At 28.5% G+C, this 6,925-nt stretch overlaps 1 pseudogene; it reads left to right on the top strand.

Annotated features, from left to right (window-relative positions):
* Window positions 1-359: 359 nt before the first annotated feature.
* LOC136090404 (U2 spliceosomal RNA) lies at window positions 360-560 on the top strand (annotated as a pseudogene).
* The last annotated feature ends 6,365 nt before the right edge of the window (window positions 561-6,925 follow it).

The following is a 6,925-nucleotide window of genomic DNA, read 5'->3' as shown; positions in this document are numbered from 1 at the left end:
TTTTAAAAAACTTTTTTTTACATAATATTAGGGACCCATTAAAATTTTAGAGGTCTTGAGGGACCTCAAGATAATTTCCTAGAGCATTGATATTTTTCCAGAGTATTTCTGAAATGAATAGACAACTTTTGCAAACCCAGGCTAAACGAATTGTAAAAAAAACTAAAAATTCACTCCACCCTAATATATATATATATATATATATATATATATATATATATATATATATATATATATATATATATATATATATACAGTTGCAGTCTTAACATTATTGTAACCTGAGTTAATGTAATTTTATAAAGTTGTAAATAAAAAAAAATAATAGTCTGATTGCACATTCTAACATCATGAATGTCTTCGCTTCTCGGTCTAATGGCTAAGATCAAGTATAGTATCTGTTCTTATTTCCATTCCGGACAATCTCACAATTGGTAACGGTATTGTAAGAAAGCAGAAACAAGAAAAGAACCTCTAGCCGCTTTTTCGCTGTCTCCTTTTACGTCCGGAAATCCCAAATCAATCTGTCTACTTCGGATGTTAAATGGAGATAAACCATTAAGTTGGTGCTACTTAATTTCGGCTGAGTGGCAATTAATAAACCCTTATTGGACCGAACATTGAGTCTCGGCTCCCAAATAACACCGCCTTCTAGGGCTATGTGTAAGCCTGGTTTTAGCTTCAGGTGTCTCTAGTTGGTCGGTAAAAAAAACAACAAAAAAACAAAAATGTCTGTCCTATCTATCTATCTCTATACTATCTTTCTAACTCGACTACTTTTTTTTTCACCTGTCTTTTTTGTTTGTTTGTTTGTTTGTTCTTTATTACATTTAAAACAACATTTCATTATAAAATATAAAGTTTACAAAATAAGATTAAAAAAGTAAATGACAATAAAAAATTTACATAAATAGATCGATAAAAAAAATAAAAGAATGCGGGGACCTATAATAAAAAAGATTAGTTAAAAATAAATTAAAATAAGAAAATTATTAAAAGGTATAAACGAATCAAAAGATTAAAGAAAAATAACACACGAAAATGAATAAAGAAATAAAACAACGAACAGATTTAAAAATACAAAAACAAAACAAACAAAAAATCATTTTTTTAATTTTAATTTCATTTCGTAAAAGTTTTTGTGTTTGCATTTTCGTTTTGTAGTTTTTGCTTTCATTTTGTAGTTTATGTGTTTGCCTTTTTGTTTGCGTAAAGTTTGTTATTATTTGAGCGTTTGTAGCTAATTGTTGTTATAATACTATTTGTTGTTATAATACTATTTGTTGTTATAATACTATTTAATAGCTAATTGTTGTTATAAACTAATATTGTTGTCCTCTGTTTTTCTATTTTGCCACATTTTCTACACTTTTCTTTTTTCGCCAAAAATAACTCTGTTTTTCTATTTTACCACATTTTCTACACTTTTCTTTTTTCGCCAAAACATAAGTTTTTGTGTTTTGCCTTTTCGTTTGTGTAAAGTTTTTTTTTATTTGTGCTGTTTTGCTAGTTATTTTCATTTTTGTTTGCTGTTGTTATTGAGTATTTTTTTTTTTTTTTTGTCTTATTATTTATTACTTATTATTTTATATATATATATTTTTTAATTAATCTAATTTACGCATGCTTTTGTTTATTATTATTGCTGTAAATTTTTTGTTGGTTTGTTTTATTTAGGTGTCACTCCAATGACTAGTTTTTAACTATATATGAAAATTTTTAAATCTGTTATATATATTATATAACCCAAAAAAAGTTACAGAAAAATCTTGGTGTGTGTATATATATATATATATATATAAATATATATATATATATATATACATATATATATATATATATATATATATATATATATATATATATATATATATATATATATATATATATATATATATGTATGTATATATATATATATATATATATATATATATTTATATATATATATATATATATATACACACATATATATATAACATTTTCTTTTTTCGCCAAAACATAAGTTTTTGTGTTTTGCCTTTTCGTTTGTGTAAAGTTTTTTTTTATTTGTGCTGTTTTGCTAGTTATTTTCATTTTTGTTTGCTGTTGTTATTGAGTATTTTTTTTTTTTTTTTGTCTTATTATTTATTACTTATTATTTTTTATATATATATTTTTTAATTAATCTAATTTACGAATGCTTTTGTTTATTATTATTGCTGTTAATTTTTTTGTTGGTTTGTTTTATTTAGGTGTCACTCCAATGACTAGTTTTTAACTATATATGAAAATTTTTAAACCTGTTATATATATATATTATATAACCCAAAAAAAGTTACAGAAAAATCTTGGTGTGTTTATATATATATATATATATATATATATTATATATATATATATATATATATATATATATATATATATATATATATATATATATATATATAGTAAAAACTTTTTAAAACTGAATTTAAACTAAACTAAGTTAATATTTATGATTTTTATATTAAATAATTAAAATTTATATATGAATTTATCGAAAAAGGAACTAAAAAATTACAAAATAATATTATAAGTTACAAAAAATTACAAAAGAAATAAAAAATCAAAAATCAAGGCAAAAAAATTAAACATGCCTAATTTAAAAAATTAAATTAAATTAAAAATAAAGAAAAGTAATAAAAAATTAATAACGCTAAACAACGTCTACGCATTGAATTTACCAAGTTTCTGGTAATATCTGACCTGATTTCCGACCAAAAACTCGAAATTAAGTTTTTCAGCTTTCTTCGAAATTGGCCGATCTTTTAATTTTTTCTCGACGTGAGCCCGAAGATGCTCGATTGGATTTAAGTCTGGTGATTGAGCAACCCATTCGAGCATTTTAAACCCTGAAACTTAAATATTCGACGACCGAACGAGTCGTATGTTTAGGATCAATGTCGTTATCTTTCAACCCGACAATTTCTGCAGATGAACTAAAATTATCTTGCAGAACTGATTTATATAAATATTGATCCATTCTCTGATCAATAAACGCCAATTTCCCGACTACGCTCGCTGCCATACATCTCCAGATCATAATATTACCGCCACCGTGTTTAACTGTGGCAATTGAAGCTCTTCTCCTGGCTTCCTCCATATCTTTACAGCTCCATCAGAGCCAAATAAATTGAATTTTGACTCGTCAGACCAAATGACTGAGTCCCAGAACTCTTGTGGCTTTTTCACGTACTTTTTTGCCCATTCGAGCCGCTTCACTCTATTGATTGGGCTTATAAACGGCTTGTTGCGTGGTGTTCGTCCATGTAAATCCGCTTCATGCAAGCGATTTCTAATTGTTTGCGGTGTGAGAGGCAATCCAAAACTCTTCTCCAACTCTTTTGCTGCTGCTGTTGTTGAAGATCTTGGATTAATTTCGAATCTTTTGATCAAAGATCGATCTTGACGCGCCGTAGTCTTTCGTTTGCGTCCTCTTCCAGGTTGATTTTTGAGGTTTCCAACTTTTTTAAACATTTCCTCGATGGATTGAATGGTTGCAGGCGATATACATAGCGTTTTAGCTATTGATCTTTGGCTTTGGCCATCTTGCCATAACGCAATTACTCGTACACGAAGTCCGATCGAATGAGATGTGTAGCTTCTTTTATATTTTATATTTTCAATGCTGGTCATTGCTGGAAAGTTTATTAATATAAATATATAGTTTAAATTAATATAAATAAATAATATAATTAAATATAATATAATTTTTGATACTTACCATTCGAATTTTCTTGTTGCTTGATTAATTTTTTTGTCAGGAATTTTCAATAAAGTTAGTTCTTTATTTTTTCAAAATAACAAATTCAAATTTTTTATTTTCAAACATATGATTTTTAATGTATTTTTTAAGCCCTATCTTTTGGTGAAATTAGTTTTTCAAAAAAGTTTATACTTTTTGGGAAAAATGCATTTTTATTAATTTCTATTTTTATTAATATCTATATGTATACTGGCCGGCATAAGTTTCCGGTCACTTAAAGTTTTTATAGTTTTTTACGTATAGGGGAGAGTGGGGAGAAGTGGGACACGAATTTCTTTTTTCAGGGTAACTGTAATATCTTTTTTATTTGATGTATGAACTGAACCAAACTTGTCTAAACAAATAAAGCAGTGTTTGGGGCACCAAATCCACTCCTTAAGATTGACAGAATGTTTTAATAAAGTATATATTTTTTGTTTTAAAAGGAACCCTGCTATTGGGGTAAAGTGGGACAAGTGTGCGGGAGAAGCAGGACATTTGGGGGAGATGTGGGACTATATAAAAACAACTCCAAATCTAGTTAAATATTAATTTGAGAAAACTTTGATTTTAAAGTTAAATTTAGTAAATAAAACGCGGCAGGGGAGTAATGGTAGAGCGCTTGGCTTGTAAGCAAGAGGTGTTTAACTCCTACCACGTCCAGGGTGGCCACATAAAATTTTTATAAGAAAAAGAGGGTATTAGAGTATTTTAGAGGAGATTTTGCATTTAATTTAGAGGACTTTCTCGCAAAACTACAACATTTTTAATAAAAATAGAGGATTTTTTATACAGGTTTAACGTCCATGTTTCCACATAACTGGGTTTGGACAGGGGTCAACTATATCATTTTTTATGTTAGATCACACGGATTCGCTAAAAATAATTTTTTACGACCCAATCCTTCTTTCAGATGTTACCCAGTTTTGCAGACCATATATTTTGAACATTATACTACCATCAGGAAATGAAAAAATAAAAAAGAGGAGTTAAAGAGGAGATTTTATCAAATTATTAACTTTTTAGAAGATAATAGAGGATATTAGAGGAGGTTTTTAAAAAAAGAGGACATTAGAAGATTTTAGAGAAGCTGTGGCCACGCTGACGTCTCTGGAAGTACCACGCTCTACTTAGTTCCTTCGCGCAGCGGGCCTAGTTCATAAAGGTTTGTGTTTTCAAGTTAAAGGGTTGAGAGAGGGTTGTAACCACAATAAATAAATAAAAATTAAAAATGCGTAGCCTCTTCGACTGAAGTGAATGGTGGAGAGGTGAATAATAGAAAAAAAAATCAAATTATCAATGCCTTTTTCAATCAAATTAAGATTACATTTTAAGAATTAAAATTTCTTTGTTAAAAAAAGAAAAAAGTTATTTTACATTTAAGATGCCAAAGTTCACTTGGAAAATGATTTCAGCTTTTGTTCTTGATGTTGTTCCAGCAAGCGGTTGAGGCAGGACTGCTTTTATTTCATCAATATTCACACAACGAATGTTATTAATTCTAGGTTGGACAAATTTAGAAATAATTGAGTAATAATTAGCAGAAACATCATTTGTTATTTTGTTGAAATCTACGTTTTTCCTCACAAGCCTTAAGCCTTCACTGCATGGTTCTTGAGGCACATCTCTCTCTGTTACAACTGATGATAAAAAAATATCATCCCTATATACATGTCTATCATAAGACCAAATTCACGCGAAATCCTGACATAATATTTGTTGGTGTGGAAGATTTTTCCCATGCTTGTCGAATGAGACTGGCCATTTCATAAATTGTAAAGGCTTGTCCTGGATTGTTAAGCATCCAGCTATTGGCAGCTGCATTAAAATATATTCTGATTGGACCAAAAACAGACCTATCTAAAGGTTGTTTCTTATGTAAAGTATGTGGTGGCAAAGTCATCATACAAACATGGTTCTCTTTTGCATATTCAAGTGACTGTAGTGAAAGATGGCTTTCATGATTATCTATAATCAATAAAACTTAACAAAATTTTTTAAAACATCTATAAATATTTCAGCATTCATCCATCCAGATTGATTGGCTAATCCAATAGAACCTTCTGATGCTCATTTCATTATTGGGTTTCCAAATTGTTTTCATGGAAAAACAATAACAGGGGATATTGCTATACCAACTGCGGAGACAATGCAACACACTGTTACTAATTCACCTCTTTCTCTAGATGTTATTTGCCCAACTTGCTTCGATCCCTTTGATGCAATGACACGATGAGTTTTTTGCACAGTAGTAAAACCTGTCTCATCAAGATTAAAAATTTTAAATGATGTTGCTTTAGACTCTGATATACCTTCTTGTAATTTGTTTAAGAAATTATCAATAGTATACCGATTAAATGCCGATGCTTTTGCAATTGAAGTTGCCTCTGGTTTTCTAACAGATAGTTTTGGGTTTCTTTTTAAAAACCCTGTTAACCAATCTCGACCAGCCTTTTTTTTCTCTATCCAACACAAGGGATATTTTACTTTGTTTGCTTGATCCATTTCAAAAGCTAGAGCTCTTACTTGAACTGGTGTAAGGCCATATAACATATCAGAACATGACTTTAGATAAGTGCTCAGAGTTTGTTCTTGTGCAACGGAGAAAATCATAGAATGTTTATAATTTGGTTGAAGATTAGCAGCTGGGTATTGACACTTTTTTTTACACACCTATGAAGTGCAGACTTAGAAATCCCAGCTGAATATGCTGCTTCTCTAAGGCTTATTTCATTTTCCACTTCAGCTACAGTAACTTTCAAAATGTTTTCTGAAACATGTGAAGATTCACTTTTTCTTTTATAAACTCTAGGCATGACCTGAAATTTAAAAGAAATTAGGTTTGATAAAAAAATATTTTTTATGGTATTAAGGTCACTGTTATTACTATATCTTATATCAGACTATTATGAAATTATGATTTTAAGATTAAAAAAACTTTGATGCATGCCTTTTGCTTTCCAAATACTTTCAAAATATTGATGTAAAAAGAATTCTAAATTTACTCCAAACAATAATGATGAACCAAATCAAACTTATCTTTAATGAAGATCTCTATTTCCAAATTTTGTTTTAAATCAACTGAATAAGAACTAAAACTTAAATTAAATATTTCAATAAAGCTTCTCAATATTTATATTTTGAAAACTATAAAATATCATA

This window comes from Hydra vulgaris, chromosome 13 (assembly GCF_038396675.1).
Source record: "Hydra vulgaris chromosome 13, alternate assembly HydraT2T_AEP".
Lineage (NCBI taxonomy): Eukaryota > Metazoa > Cnidaria > Hydrozoa > Anthoathecata > Hydridae > Hydra > Hydra vulgaris.
The sequence above is the reverse complement of the archived record's forward strand: the minus strand, read 5'-3'. Positions and strand labels throughout refer to the sequence as shown.